This window comes from Cynocephalus volans, chromosome 4 (assembly GCF_027409185.1).
Source record: "Cynocephalus volans isolate mCynVol1 chromosome 4, mCynVol1.pri, whole genome shotgun sequence".
Taxonomy (NCBI): domain Eukaryota; kingdom Metazoa; phylum Chordata; class Mammalia; order Dermoptera; family Cynocephalidae; genus Cynocephalus; species Cynocephalus volans.
This window is the reverse complement of record NC_084463.1, coordinates 82587280-82604372: the sequence shown is the minus strand read 5'-3', so window position 1 is coordinate 82604372 and position 17093 is coordinate 82587280.

The window sequence follows — 17093 nt, the reverse complement described above, 5'->3', positions numbered from 1 at the left end:
AGGACATGGGATATTTCTCTTTCTGTACCTGGGTTTGTTCACTTATAATTTCCACCAGGGTCATCCATGTTGCTGCAAATAGCAGAATTTCATTCTTTTTTATGGCTGAGTAGTATTCCATTGTATATACATACCACATTTTCCTTATCCAATCATGCATTGATGAACATTTAGGTTGGGTCCATAGCCTGACTATTGTAAACAGAGCTGCAATAAACATGGGACTGCAGGTATCCCTTCCACATAATGATTTCCATTCCTCTGGATATATACCCAGTAGTGGGATTGCTAGATCATATGGTAGTTCTGTCTGTAGTTATTTGGGGAATCTCCATATTATCCGCATGATGGCTGTACTAATTTACAGTCCCACCAACACTGCGGAAGAGTTCCTCTTTCTCTGCGTTATAGTGAACATTTGTTATTCTCTGTCTTTTTTGTAATAGCCAGTCAAAATGAAGTGGGATGACATATCAAAGTGGTTTTGATTTGCATTTCCCTGATGCTGAGTGATGTTGAGCATTTTTTCATATATCTGTTGTCCATTTGTATGTCTTCCTTTGAGAAACATCTATTCAGGTCCTTTACCCATTTTTTAATTGGATTATTTGTTACATGTTACTGTTTTAGCTCTTTGTATATTGTGGATATTAATCCCTTGTCAGGTGCATAGTTTGCAAATATTTTCTCCCATTCTGTAGGTTGTCTTTTCATCCTGTTGATTGTTTTCTTTGCTGTGCAGAAGCTTTTCAGTCTGATATAATCCCATTTGTTTATTTTTTCTTTTGTTGTCTGTGTTTTGGGGGTCTTATTGATAAAATATTTGTCCAATCCTACTTCCTGAAGTGTTTCCCATATGTTTACTTCTAGGAGTTTTAAAGTTTCATGTCTTATATTTAAGTCTTTAGCAATTTTGAGTTGATTTTGGTATATGGCAAGAGGTACAGATCAAGTTTCATTCTTTTGCATATGGATATCCAGTTTTCCCAGCCCTTTTTATTGAGAAGGCTCTCCTTTCCCCATCGTATGTTTTTGGTACCCTTGTCAAAGATCAGTTGGCTGAAATATGTGGGTTGATTTCTGGGTTCCCTATTCTGTTTTGATGCCGGTTCCATACTGTTATGGTTACTATAGCTTTGTAGCATGGATTGCTTTTTCTATTTCTGTGAAGAATCTCATTAGTATTTTGATGGAGATTGAATTGAATTTCTTCTTCCAATCCAAGAGTGTGGGGTGTATTCTTCAGTTTTAGGACTTTATACATTTTTTTAATGTTAAAGTATAGTGGATTGAATTATGTCTCCCCAAAACTCATTGAAGCTTGAATTGTGTCCCCCAAGTTTTATGTATTAGAAATTTAGCCATCACTGTGACTGTTAAGAGGGTGGAAAATCTTATTATGGTAATTGAAAGGTCAAGCCTTGAAGACATGGCTGGATTGCAGGACCATGCAGTAGTGAATGGATTAAAAGCGGTGGTCAGGGGCTTGGTTCTGAGGGCTTTAAAAGAAATGGAGAGTCTGTCTGTCTCTCTGCTCTCTCTGCTTCCACCGTCTTGCAGTGTGAGAACCCTGAATCACTGTCACCACGACCAGATGGACTTTGGACTTCTCAGCCTCAGAAACTGTAAGCAATAAATGTCATTTTTCTTTATAAATTATCCAGTCTCGGGTATTCTGTAATAAGCAACACAAAACGGACTAATACATAAGGGTTTCTATTACTTTGCTGAACTTCTTATTTTGTTCATAAATTATTTTCCTTCATTTGCTTAGTTGTCTGTGGTCTTTTGTAGCTAACTGAACTTCTTTCAGGGAATTCTTCTAAATTCTTTGTCAGTCAGTTCAAAGTTCTCCATTTCTTTACTGTCAGATATGGGTGCTTTATTAGTTCATTTTGGAAGTATTATTCTTTCCTGATTCTTTTCTGATAGTTGTATCTTTGCACTGAGTCTGTTCATCTGAAGAAGCGATCACTTCTTTTAGCATAGACAGGTTTATTTCAGCAGGGGAGGACCTTCACCAGTCATGCGAGGCTGGAGTTCTAGATAGACCAGCTGACTTGCTGTCAGGATTTCTAGTCACTTAGGGCTACTGACCATGCTCCAAGGTTGTATAGGTCTGTTAGTAGGGTTCTGCAGTTTGGTGGGTCAGATGGGCTCCATATTCAGGTGGGACCACTGGCTGGCTCTCTGGCTCAGTGGAGCCACTGGCTGAGCTCTGCAATCACCTCTGGTTAGGCAGGATTACAGGATGTTTTCCTTGCCTGGCAGTGTCATTGGTTGGACAATTGTGCAGGGCCATAAGCTGGGCTCTGTAATCACTCCTGGTCAGGTGGTATGCCAGGGTGTGCTTTCCTGCTGGCATATTTTGCTGGCTGAACTCCACATTCAGGTGGGACAGAAGGCTGGGTTCTGCGATCAGATGGGCCCTCAGGCTGTGCTTCATAGATGCGCTGGGCTTCCTATTTGGGTAGATCCACAGGATATGCTCCATGTTTGGGAGGGGGTCACTGGCCAAGCATCTTGCCTGGGTGCAGCCTCAGACTCTGATCAGCAATTGGGCAAAACCATAGACTGGGCTCGTTGACCAGATAGGGCTGTATGCTGGGCTCTGTGGCTAAAATAACCTTTTGTGAGTTAAATTCCATGTTGTCTATTCATGTAGATCCTCAGTTTCTCAATAATGACTAGGGATAGCTTGACTGTAATCCACATGATTGATGGAAGACTCTTTTTCAGTGGAAACCCTTTAGTGGAAAATACATGACTCATAAATAACTACACTTTTTTCCCAAAGCAGTTTACCCTCATATCTCATTTACAGACCTCCCTGTCATCAATGTCTTAATTTTTTTCCAACTATCTAACTGGACAGTCAAACCATTAGCAACTCTTTCTGAATCAACAAGTGTGTGTATCTCAGCCAATATATTCTTCCATACAAAATGGACCAACTGATGCAAAGCTTAAAATTCTGCCCACTTTTTCAATACCACTGCTTTTAGGGAAACATTTCAGTAGAACTCTGTTGTAGCAGCAATTCATTCTCAGCTTGAGTAAGCATACCCTGAGTACTCTCTTCCATAAACCAAGCTTATGCATTCTTCTTTCTCTTTCAACTCATCAAAGGGAATTCTCCTCAAAGCCACAAATATATGTAGACATGAAATACCTATTTGGTTATGTCTTCCAGAACTTCCCAGGATTAGTTATGCTATACGAAGATCTATTATACCATTTTCATTTAAAACTGGAATGTCACTATGCATTTGGAAGTCTGTTGCTGTGTCCAACTTTATGATTCAGTATATCAGACAACACTTTATTCGTGCCATTATGGACAATTTAGGTTGCATATACACTTAGTGCCTTATTCACAGGCATTCAGTTTCTATCCACTAGCAGTAGCAAGCCAGGAGCTTCTCTTTGAAAGAAGAATATTGTTGACAAAAGAAAGCATGACCTTGCTTCAAATCTTGCAATTTTTCTATCAAGACTTCCCAAGAGAAAAATACACACCTTCCACAAACACTTAGAGCACAATTCTATTTGATGGGGTACAAAGTCCAAGAGACATGTGGCCTTGCATTAGAACCTGTATCTGATAAAGAAATGTCTTCTGCTCCAATGAAACACACAGCCTTACAGGTAACCAAAAAAAAAAAAAAAAAAAGTCCATAGCAGCACACATTTACATGTTAGATTAAAATATCTCTGTTTTTCTACAACTTTACAATCATGCCAGGAGACTGATCCTTAGCCATATCTTCTTTTAGCTAAATGAGGTAAAAATGCCTTTATTTTACTCTACATTGTAAAATGTTCATTTTATTTCTATACATATATTTTGCCTTAAATTCAAACTTTTAAAGTTGAAATGTATATTAGATATGAAGATTTCTAAAAATAACTTTTAAGCAGTTTTTGTATTTTGTGACACCACTTCCCAATGCCAACCCTCTCTTATTTAGATTATAACTCCTCAAGCAAAACTCGCATAAGATCTACATTGCTTTTTGCTTCTCTTTAGTGTATTCTTTTTTGTTGGAATATGTAATGTAATTAAAATGCAGCATTTAGATTGTTCCCTTCAAATTCATCTCTCCAGAAGGCGTGTGAATTTCATGAGGGGAAGAACCTCATCTGCTCACCCATTACTCTGGACTTAGTGTCTCATATCATTGGTGTTTTATAAATATAAGCAACATGAATTAAATAAGGCCAGGATTATATTTGAAAGATATATGACTCTCAGCTTTTAATTCTTCAGTGGGTCATCATTGTGATAAGTATTATGTTAAACCACTTAGCTTAGTATCTAAAGTGTTAATACTTCCCATTCTACTTAGAATAAAGCCCAAATCATTGTATGGACTCTGAGGTCCTTACATAGTCTGCTCCTTACTTAATGTTTCATGGTATACACCTACTTTCCTGCCACTGTCTAGGCACTAATTGCCTACCACCTTCCAGTTCCTTAAATATTCCAAACATAGAAACTTTGCAAATAGTTTGCATGTACCCTACCTGCATTCCCTTTATTCTCTTGATTTATCTTAATATTTTCTTGGTCAGCTGAGATATCAGTGACTTATTTTCTGATCATTCATTTTAGGTATTGTCTCCTTGTTATAGTGTGTAAGTCCATCATCATACTTATTATAGTTTGAAAGTATATATTTGCACAGATGTTTGAGTAATGTCTAGAAGGTAAATCTCCTAAGCTCAGAGTCTGTATCCAACTATTTACTCACTATTGCATCTTAAGACTGGAGCACAGTGCCTAATTGATGCTTAATAAATATTTGTTGAATAAAGAGGTGAGTGAGTGAATGTTTGCTTAATTATCTAAACTTATCTGCAGTTTTTCCACATATATATTTTATTTATATGTATAAAGAAGTTTAGTTGACCAAGCAGTTCATGTACTACCACACCTCTGTGCTTCTGTGTATATTAACCCTTTTAATGGAATGGTTTCTCCCCTGGCAGCCACACATTCCTCTCATTTTTTTCTTTTTCTGCCTCTGATTCTAGCAGAGTCTTATACAATTTAGGCATCCAGAACACTTGTAATTTCTTGGCTAATATGGCAGAATTCACTTAAGGCAGAATTGTCATCATACACAAAAAGTGAATCGCTAAGGATTAGCTCTTTGAGTTTTCATTACTTTTTCACAAAACTCTAGACTTTCTGTTGAAGATAAACTCCATAATTACATGTATTGCGAATGTGGAGGCTTTTGCAATCAATAAAAATAACCCCATTTTTGTCCCCTTAGATCTATTATCTAATCATTTATCACAGTGATTCATGTAAACACATTGCTTTTCTCTTTCTGGTAATTTCCCATCACATATAGCACAAATTCCAAACACCTTAGTACAGTGTGCTGATGGTGCATTAGGTAGGCCTTGAAAAACATTTGAATCTTATTGCCCACTATTTATCATTTACATTTATTAAATGTTTTCATATCTCAAATATTTATTGAGAAGCTGCTACGTTCCAGCTGCTATTCTAACACTGCAGACAGAGCAATGAATAAAACAGACAAAAAAACTTTTTTATTTTTTTATTTTATTTATTTTTTATTATTTTATTTTATTTTTTTTAAGTTTTATTTTGTCGATATACATTGTGGCTGATTATTGCTCCCCATCACCAAAACCTCCCTCCCTTCTCCCTCCCCCCTCCCCCCCAACAATGTCCTTTCTGTTTGCTTGTCGTATCAACTTCAAGTAGTTGTGGTTGTTATATCTTCTCCCCCCCCCCGGTTTGTGTGTGTGTGTGTGTGTGTGTGTGTGTGTGAATTTATATATTAATTTTTAGCTCCCACCAATAAGTGAGAACATGTGGTATTTCTCTTTCTGTGCCTGACTTGTTTCACTTCATATAATTCTCTCAAGGTCCATCCATGTTGTTGCAAATGGCAGTATTTCATTCGTTTTTATAGCTGAGTAGTATTCCATTGTGTAGATGTACGGAAAAAAAACTTTATGATCATGCAACTTCCATTCTAGTTGAGTGAGGGAAAAGGTGAGACATGCATATAGTATTCTAGAAGATAGTAAGCACTTTCGAGAAAATAAAACAAGGGAGAGATTGGGAGCATTATGAAAGGAGAGCAATTTTCTTGTAGTCAGGAAAGGCCTGTCTGAGACATTGGAGAAACGACCCAATTGAAGTGTGAGAGCCTCAATTCTTTAGGTGACAAACATAGCATAATCTTTTAGGACTCAGTTCTTGTATCACCTGCCAGTGTAAAGCATATGTGACTGTACCTCTGTTTTTCTCTGGACAGATTTTGGTTTTGTGTCCTATTCATGTGTTTCCGTACCATTATGCATTTATCTTTCTCAAACCACTCATTTCTGAATTAAAAATATCTCTGTATATTCCTGTCACCCTTTATCTTCTAAATGTAAATATATCAAGGGAAAGGACCATCAAAACTTTACCTTTTTGTGTGCTGATATTAGTAAAGGCAGTCAGAAAATGTTCATTGAATTTATTTGACTTAGTTGGACTAGGGTGTTTTGCAACTCTGTAATCATCATATTACAATAGTCAAATTCTTTTTATTCTTTCTAAAATAATAGAAGTGGCAAGTGTCAGGGAAGTTTAGAAGAAAAAGAGTGGTAGGTTTTTTTTTTTCATAAAAATAAAATGGTAATATTATCTAGGATGGCCTACAAACTGCCTTTATGAAAAGTAAAACCTCTCAGAGGAAATCACTAGTTTCTTCATATTATCATTTATTTTATATTGAGTATGAAATTGATTGTATTTCCAGATCAGTGAGCATGGCAGTAGTATAAAATGAATTTAGTTAGCTTGAATTTTATTCACTACCAGTTACAGATTTTGATGCCTTATTTATTAAAAATTCCTAACATTGGAGTCCTACTTCCAGTACGGCTGAGTGACTCCTACTAGACCCATCACTCTTCCGGACAACAGCCATTCCATCTGGGAGGGGGTGTGGAGACAATGACCTAATTGCTCAGAAGTATGAACAAGAGCAAACAGATATATCCAGGAATTAACACTTAGAAAAAGAAAAAAGGGAGGGTGAGATTTCAATTCCTATGTCTTTTAGTTTGAGGTTAACCTGAAACAGATGCTACTCTGGGAAGATGAAACTTCAGTGGTAAAAGATCAGGGCAATTAATGCTGTTGAAAAGAGAGAGGGGAATCCCAGAAAGGAAATACACAAAAGGGTATCATGAAATTCTCTATATAAACTTTCTCTGAGTCTCTAGCTGATCAGTCATGTGCGAGAAAACTTCAGCTAAAATAAAATTGCCCAAGCAGGTAAATGCAAATAAGGTCTTGCTTGGACATATCATAATCAAGCTGCTGAAAAGCAAAAATAAAGGGAAAGAAAGTCGTGAAAGAGGCCCTAGAAGGCTAACATATTTCATATAGGGGAACAAATCTCTGAATGAATGCTGACTTCAACAGAAAGTATAAGTCTAGAAGACACTGGAAAAACATCATTAAAGAGATGAAAGGGATAAACTCTCAAACCAAAATTTTGTACCAAGCAAAAATATCCAATGAGACTAAAGGTGGAATAGATTAATTTCTATATAAAAGCTAATTGAAAGAGTTCATTTCCAGTAATCCAGTAGAATAGGAAATTCTGAAGGAAATTTTTCACGCTGAAAATGAGGAGCATCAAAACTGGTAAATATTTGGGTAAGCTTTTTTCCTTTATTTATTTAAAATATATAGGTATTGTTTAAAGCAAAAAGGATAAGAAAAATATTTCTTCTTTATAATGTAAAGATATAATAGAAGTCAAGCATAAAGAATGAGAGTGATACATGAGGGGTTATGGTTGCAAGGTTAATGCATGGTTGATGAAGTAATGCACTGCTAACTCTAAGGAGACTATGAAATGTTAGGAGTAAAGCAGAGTTCGCACCTCAGATCTACCAAATTTTAAGAGAATAATACAATAATACTGTGGATAATTTTATGCCAACAAATTTGAAAATTAATACAAGATGCACAAATAACTAAAAAACATACAACTGACTAACCTAGAGAAGAAATAGAAAATCTTAATACTTTTATGTCTATTTATGAAATTGAATTTGTTACATATAAAAAACAACCTTCCAGAAAGAAACTATCTAGGAGATAGATTCATTGGTAGGTTTCATCAAACATTTAAGTAATAAATAACACCAATCATACTCAAACCATTTCAGATAATACACATGAAAGGGACCCTTCCCAACTTATAATTCCAACATAAACAAAAATAAAAATATTCCATATGTAGACAAAACATAGTAATATATGTTAGCAATATAATATAGCTATATATAAAAAGAATAATATATCAAGTTCAAGGAGGGTTAATTTCAGGAATGTAAGGTTGGTTTAACATTTTTAGAAAATCAAACAGTACAATTCATCATATTACCGGGATAAAGAATATGGAGTGGTGAAGAGACAGTCTCTTCAATAAACGGTGTTGGGAAAACTGGATATTCCTATGCAGAAGAATGAAATTGGACCTTTATCTCACACCATATATAAAAATCAACTCAAAATGAATTAAAGCCTTAAATATAAGACCTGTAACCATAAAACTTCTGGAAGAAAACACAGGGGAAATAATACACAATGTTACTCTGGGCAATGATTTTTTTAGATTTGACCCCAAAAACACAGACGATAAGAGCAAAATGGACAAATGGGATTATGACAAAATTAAAAAGTTTCTGCACATAAAGGAAATGACAGAGTGAAGACACAACCTACGAGTTGAGAGAAAATATTTGCAAGCCATTCATTGATAAAAAGTTAATATTTCAAAATATCTAAGAAACTCAAACAACTCTATAAAAATCAAAGAAATAGTCCAATTAAACATAGTCTAGGGACCTGAATAAACATTCCTTTAAAAGAAGGTATACAAATTGCCAACAGATATATGGAAAAAATCCTCAACATCACAAATCATCAGGGAAATGCAAATCTAAAAAACAGTGAGATACTACCTCACACCTGTCAGAATAGCTATCACCAAAAAAATGAAAGATAACAAGTGTTGGTGAGGATATGGAGAAAAGGGAAACCTTGTACATTGTTTTGTACAAGGAATGTAAATTGTTACAGCCATTATGGAAAACTGTATGGAGGTTTCTCAGAAAACTAAAAATAGATTAACATATGATCCAGAAATCCCACTCCTGGGTATTTACTGGAAGGATCTGAAATCAGTATGTTGAGGAAATGTCTGCACTCTTATGTTTATTGGGTCATTATTCACAACAGCCAAGTTATTAAATCAACCTATGTGTACAACAACAGACAAATGGATAAAGAAAAGGTGATATGTATACACAATGTAATGCTATTCAGCATTAAAAAAGAAATTTTGTTATTTGTGACAACATGGATGGAATTGAAGAACATTTTGCTAAGTGAAATAAACCAGACACAGAAAGACAAGTACTGCATGTTTTCACTACATGCGGAATCTAAAACAATCAAACTCATGGAAGCAGAGCATACAATGGTGGTTATAAGAGGTTTAAGGTGGGGAGAAGGGAGAGATGATGGTCATATGGTACAACGGTTCAGTTAGACAGGGAAATAGGTTTGTTTGCTTGTTTTAGATCTATTGCACAGCATGGTGAATATAGTTAAAAATAGCGTATTATATATTTCAAAATCACTAAGAGAGTAAATTTCTAATTTAAGTATTTGAGGTGATTGATATGTTAAGTAGCTTGATTTAATTATTCCACATTGTATTCACATATCATAACATCACTTTTTTCCCCATAAATATGAGGGTACTTCAGAAAGACTGTGGAAAAATGGAATTAAAAGATAATACCAATTTTTTCATGAACTTTTTGAAGTACCCTCGCAATACAACTATAATTTGTCTATTTACAATAAAAAGGGAAAAAAATGATTCCATTGATATTTGCAAAAGAAGTTTTGAAAAAATTCAAAACATATTTATGATTAGACATCTCAGCAAACTGGGAATAGAAAGGAATTTTCTCAACCTGTTAAATGGCATCTATGTAAAACCTCTGCCTAACATCATAATTAATGTTAACATAGTAACTATTCCCCCTAAAACTGAGAACATGGCAAGGATGTCACTCTCACCACTTGTATTCAACATTGCACTAGAGATTTTTGCCAATGCAAGAAGGCAATAAAAAAAAATAAAAGACAAGCAAAGGACTATTATTAAACTCATAAAGAGAACTCCAACAACTCAACAATAATAATGAAGACAAGTAATCCAATAAAAAGTACAAATAATTTGAGCAGAAACTTCATAAAAGAAGATAGACAAATAGCCAGTAAAAAAATGAAAAACTATTTAACATCATTAATCATCAGAAAAATCAAATTTAACACTACAAAATGATACTACTACACACCCACTGAGATGTCTAAAATTAAAAGAATGACAGCATTAAATGTTGGAGATAATGTGAAGCAACTGTAATTACCTGCATTGTCAAGAAGAATGTAACATGGTGCAGCCACTTTGGCAAAGGTCTGACATTTTCTTATAAAATTAAATGCACATCCACAAAATGACCAAGCAATTTTAGGTATTTACCCAAGGGTATTAGAAATATGTTTACAAAAAATTTGTACAAGAATATTCACAGAACTTTTGTTTATAAAAGCCAAAAACAAGAAATAGCCCAATTGTCCATCAATAGGAGAATGACTTAATGAACTAATGTATTTATATACTAGAGATCTACTCAGCAATAAAAAGGAACAAACTACTGATACATACTGCAACAAGAATGAATATCAAAATTATTGATCTGAGTTAAGGTACTTTATCCAAAGCATTTATACTCTATGATTCCATTTTTATAAAATTCTAGCCTAGGCAAAGTTCGTTTTTGGTGGTAAAAAGTCAGGAGAGTGATCATCTTCAGATCTTAGAGTGATAGAGTGGGGATCGGAAGGGGATTCAGATATAAAGTATTTCCCTGTTTCCATGATGTGATTACCAGTTAACACCACCATGGTCAATTTCAAGCTACCAACTTGATGCCAGCAAACACAGAATTGGGAAGAGATGTACATAATCAGTTCTTATGAGCTGGTTTAAACTGATTCCCGCACAAAATGATGTGTGAAAAACCTTTTTAGAAGATTGTAACATTCTGTATCTCGATAGAGGTTTGAGTTTCACAGTAACAGCCCTTTGAAAAATGTCAGCAAATATGCGGTCCAATTGGTGAATTTCATTTTTTATAAATTTTTATCAAAAGAAGAAATTTAAACAAGTATAGAACTGTAGCTAATGATAAGAAAATTAAAATATTTAAAATGAATTCTGATGTCTGCAATTTTGTTTGAAATGTATTAAATAGAAAGACAAATTGATGGATAGAGGATAGATGGATACATAGATTTGTGATAAAGCATGTACAATAACATCAATAGTAGAATCTGTGTTGTAATTATGTAAGTTTTCTCTATAAATTTATTTTAATTCTGCAATGTCTGGAAATATTATTTTTAAAATTAGAAGAAAAAATACCTACCTTCTTAATATAAAAATTTAATTTTATGAATTATAAATTATACCAAATGTATTGTCTTACAAAGGTTATACTGGAGTTTTCAATTTCCATTTAAGGCAACATGACTATTTCATGTATATAATAATTGCTTTCCATTTCTTTGGGAAATTTTATTTTTCTACATCTAATTTTCTTTGTATTTCATCTTGAAAAACAAAAGCAATTTCATTTTCTTAATATGTATAAAAGTAATTAAAATCACTACCTTTTTCAATAACCTTTATTAGTTCTCTATAATTGGATGAATTAATATTTTTTAAGTGACACATGATGCCACTAAAGACTTATTAGTTTTCCATTGCTGCTGTAATAAATTACGATGAAGTTAGTTCCTTTAACACACCATCAATTTATTATGTACTTTTGTGGGTCATAGGTACAACATGGGTCTTACTGCGCTGTGTCAGTAAGTATTCAAAGTGTCGGTAGGGCTGTATTCCCTCCTGGAAGCTCTAAAGAAGAACTGTTTGCCCTTTCCGATTTCTAGAGTGTATCTGCATTCCTGGGCTCATTTATCTTCAAAGACAGGAACATCACATCTCTCTGATCCTTCTTCCATAGTTGCATCTCTCATCAAATAGAAAGAAAACTCCTTCAGGTAGAAAGAGTTTTCTGCTATTAAGAACTCTTGTGATTGATTGTATCCATTCAGATAATCGAAGTTAATATCCCCATCACAACTTGCATACTTTTAATCATATGTGCAAAGTCCCTTCTTCCATGTTCACAGACTTTGAAAAATTAAGATGGGGACATCTCCAGGGGCCATTTTACTGTCTACTATATAGTCCTTGATCACATATCAATTAAAATTCTAGGCAAATTTTTCACCCTTCACCTTCACACTCGTTGCGTTCTAATTGAATCAGATAATTTGCTTAGGTCCTCCCTAACCTTGAATCTTATGGCCCTTTCGTTTTGCATGCCTGTTCACAAACATCCCTGCTAGTCAACATCTATTATCTACTATGTACTACCTTCAATGTCCACCAACTGGAATGTCTTCTCTCTGATAAAATTACAAATAGTAATGCTTTATTAATGTTTTCAATCAATCTGGATAAAGTAAATACTTTTTCAAGACAACTTTGCATTAGAGTTATAGTACAGTTTTTTCCTTTCAATACCTCTACAACCCGTTTAAACATCGTTTCTATGATTTTCTGGTGTAAAAACACCTATTTTTTTTTTATTTGAGTAACACACAGTAGGCCACTCAATACATGTTGGTTTATTTGAGTCATGTTGAATCAACAAATATGAGTGGAGCATATGTTGTGTGCAGAGCTAAACACAAGGTCTGCAGGGAAGTTTTGAGTTATGCTGTCACTGAAGTTTATAATGAAATACAGAGAAAAAGACTTATAAAATTATTTAAAATATGAGGTAGCATATGCTTTATTCCAAATGAGTGGTATAAGCAAAAAGTGCTAAAGAGCTGTGATAGCCAGGATTTGAACCATCTGTGTTTGATTTTTACAACTTTGACCCAACTCAAGTGAACTGAAAAATGTAATGTTCTATCTAATTCAGAACAGCTGTCTGTCTATAGTTAAGTCACATGGTAAGGATACCCTGTACTCAGTGATAAAGCCACATTAAAATAATGGTTGCAAGAATTGTTTATCACCATTTTTCAGAATAAGAAACAATTTATGGGGAATGTGAGGAAGAACAGAGAGATACAAAGTAGAAGAAGGAGGTGACAAGGAAGAGAATGATGAAGAGGAAAATATCAAGGATGAGATGGGTGTACATTAACATCAAGTCTAAGTTCCTTTAGATGCTTGATATGATTATAATTCTATGATTAAATAGTGATCTAGCGCTTGGTAATACTATCTCAATTTTAAAACAACAGCCAAATTTTCCTCCTGCTGAAAGTAAAATAAAACACATCCTTGATTTGACCTCAGAAATGTAAGTGGATACTTGGCTACAAACTTCTATAGAAAAATCTGTATTATCATTAAAATATCTTATTTCAACATTTGTAAATCAGAAAGTCAGGAATTATGGTGTTCGTTCTAATGAATGTTTATAATAATACTAGATATAATCTTTCTTCATGGAAAAAAAGAGCTTCAAAGCCATTTTTTATATTTTTAGTTTTTTTACTTTCTGAAATTATAAGAGGGAAAAGCTCACATATTTCTCATAAGTGCTCATTAATGCAAAGTAGTGGGACCAAGTTATAAAACCGGAAGGCCAACTTTTCTGTTCTTCCATTTCAAAAAGCCATTTACTTGAAGATCGATCATTTTCAGTTTAAATGTTCTAAAAGTGTCCTATAAGGCACAGCAAGATGTGGGTGGTGATGCCAATCTTGACAGCATGCAGACCTGTTTCAAAATAAACCTCTATCACTTAGTTCTTTTTACCTCCATTTTCTCATTTATAAATACATGCATATAAAGTGCCGTGTATGTTTAATAATAGTAGCTACGAATAATAATGTGCCCAAGAGATTTTAGTTTGGTTTCCACAACTGAATGTCTCTCCCCTTTGTGTTTTCTTTTAAATTGCATATTAACTAAACTGTAAGATAACGTACATTGAGAATATGCAAATTAAAGAATAAAATAAAATATCCTCTCAAAATAATGAACATAAAATGGAATAATGATTGCTTTATACATCTTAATATGATTCTCATGATTATTACATCATTGCATTCTAGTGATTTGGTCATCTAAAAATTAATTCCTTACCCTAGGTAACTAGTTAATTATATATATAAATACACACACACACACACACACACACACTTGCACACACATGCATATATATGTGTATATATACACATGCACCAATATAGCAAATGTACATATTTATAAATGTTAAGTAAACAACGTATAATTCTATAATAGCTTTGACCAAAGTCCCAGAGGAATAATTGTCCCTCAAGAAATAAAATATTTTCTGTGTACATTTTCTATGCTCCCCACCACTCTAGAACATTGTGCCAAGAAGCTCCATTAGGATTAATTAAAGTTTTATTTATTTTATACTCACCATGTATGGATAACTTTAATTGTCAAATTTACTCTCAAGTATCAATTTCATTAAGAATTATATTCTCTTAATACCATATATATTTACCATTAATGGATATTTATATAGATATCTCTAAAGTACAGACATATGTTAGATAATGAAAAGACAGTCTATCCCACTTCTGTAGTATTATTAAACACTCTCAACAAAACTTCTTCCTATTAAGTAATAGCATTTTTTACTATTAAACAAGTTACTGAAACACTGAGATACTAGAAAAAGTGGGCTGAAATTATTCTTCACACTTTTGGTCCCTTTATATTGACCAAATCGCTTCACAAATATCCAAAAACACTTTGATAATTAGTTAAAAAATATGTCCATGGAAGATAAAGTAGTAATAAGATAAAAAGATATGCAGAATCACATTACTATTTCCCAATAATTAGTAAGTAAAGCCTACAAATAAATAACCAAAAAAGAAACAGAAATATTAACTGTATCAGCTGACTTTTGCTACCTGTCTCAAGCATTGAAAACAGATCTTTATCTGACATTATTTTTCTCTCTGAGCTACTGCAAAACATCTTAGAAAAAAAATTTTGTAGAAAAAAAAGTGAGATATCCGTTTAGAAGCCAAATTTAGTTTGGTCCTTTTTTTTTTTTTTTTTAAATTGTTTTGGTTTTGATACTTGGAGAAATACAAGATTAATATAGTTGTGTCAAATCAAACTAAAATTTGACCCGAGAAAGCATTCATACTCACATACTGGAGCTATTACATATTAGTGGCAACCTAACTTCATACTTAAACCGAAAACCTAACTTTTAAGTGTGCTTCTGTAACAATAGCCGAAATCTCAACTAATCACAGCAGCCATACTTTAACCACTCACAGGCAGCCAGCTGTTCAAGCTGTGTTCAAATAAGGCAAATGCCAAGCAATAACCAATCCAGCTGTTTCTGTACCTCACTTTCATTTTCTGTAGATCACTTTCCTTTTTCTATCTATAAAACTTAACTGGCCACATGGCATTAGCAGAGTCCCTCTGAATCTGTTCTGATTCTAGTGGCTGCCAGATTCATGATCATTTTATTCTTGCTTAATTCAGCTTTAATAATTTATCTAAAATTTTTCTTTGATCAGTTGCAATCAAACACTATTTTTATTCCAAAAACTTACTAAAAGTTGTGAAATTTTTAGAGTGTAATCCTCAGCTTGTCTGACTATGCAGATAGTCAGGAGTCCCTGTGAGGAAAATCATGGAGAACTGCTGACCATTCATGTAAATCAAACAACTCAGGAACCCTTGAGTCTGCAAGACACACTAGAAAAGAATGAAGATAAAGGACTCATACTCCTAAAGATAAGATTACTAATTAAGTTCTCTGTTTGAGATAAGAGGAGTTTACTTCTCACTGGGATGATAAGGTCATTTCCTACTAAGTGAAATCTATAGAAAGAACATGTTAATATGACTGAATTGAAAAAAACTTTACTGACATGATGTTTATATAGAAACTGTTTTATTAATCCCTGTTTAATTACTACTCAACTGTATTTATTTATTTTTGTTCAAGAATTTGAAGAAAATTCACCATCTAAAGAGAAAAAAATATCCAAACTCTTTTGTGAAGATGTAGGTTTTGTCATGACAAAACATACAAGTGTTTTGAATTAAAGCTCTGACTATAACTATGTTACAGCTGGGGCTGATTTTGTGTAGACATAATTAAAGCTTACTGGTTCACCTTAAGCTGTATTAAGTTTCCTCTTGTTTTTGGCAAATTTTCTTTTCCAAGATAGGATTTAAGAGAAGGTAGGATTATGGGTTGCTAGGCTATGAGATTAGCAGCTAACACAAGAAGAAACAGATGATTTTCCATGAAGTACAAAATGCATCTGTTTCCATGAAGTGCAAAACAGTATTTTGGTGGATCAATCTACCTGTGGAGACTTACATGTATATTTGGTGTTGACTTGTTGAACTCTTAGAAAGCTGAATTTATAGTTTTAGTACAAGAGTGCCTATACTTGGTCTTAATGCATTTCAAAGAAGAAAATAAATTAACACTGAGGCAGAAAGCATTTTAAGATGTGATTAGAATGTAACATCTATAGATTCTATAATATGGTAAAGAAGATATGGGGTATAAAATAGGAAGGAAAGGCAGAAAAAACATTTACTCACACTGACTGATTTATATTAATGAGCAGGTGTATAGCAATTGCTTGGTATCATTGTAAACAAAAAGTAATCTTATTTGTTTTATATTCTTACTAGACTTGGGATAAATAAACTGGGTATAAGCATTTACTCTAAAAATTTTTGCTACATGAATTTGGGAAATGATTTTCATTATATACCTTTAATCTGTCATATGCAATATAGAAATAATGACTACCTAATAGGGCTGTTTTGAGGATTAAGTAAATTAAACTGTAAGTACAAAAAAAGCCTATGGTAGGTTTCCAATAAATTGTGGTTTCC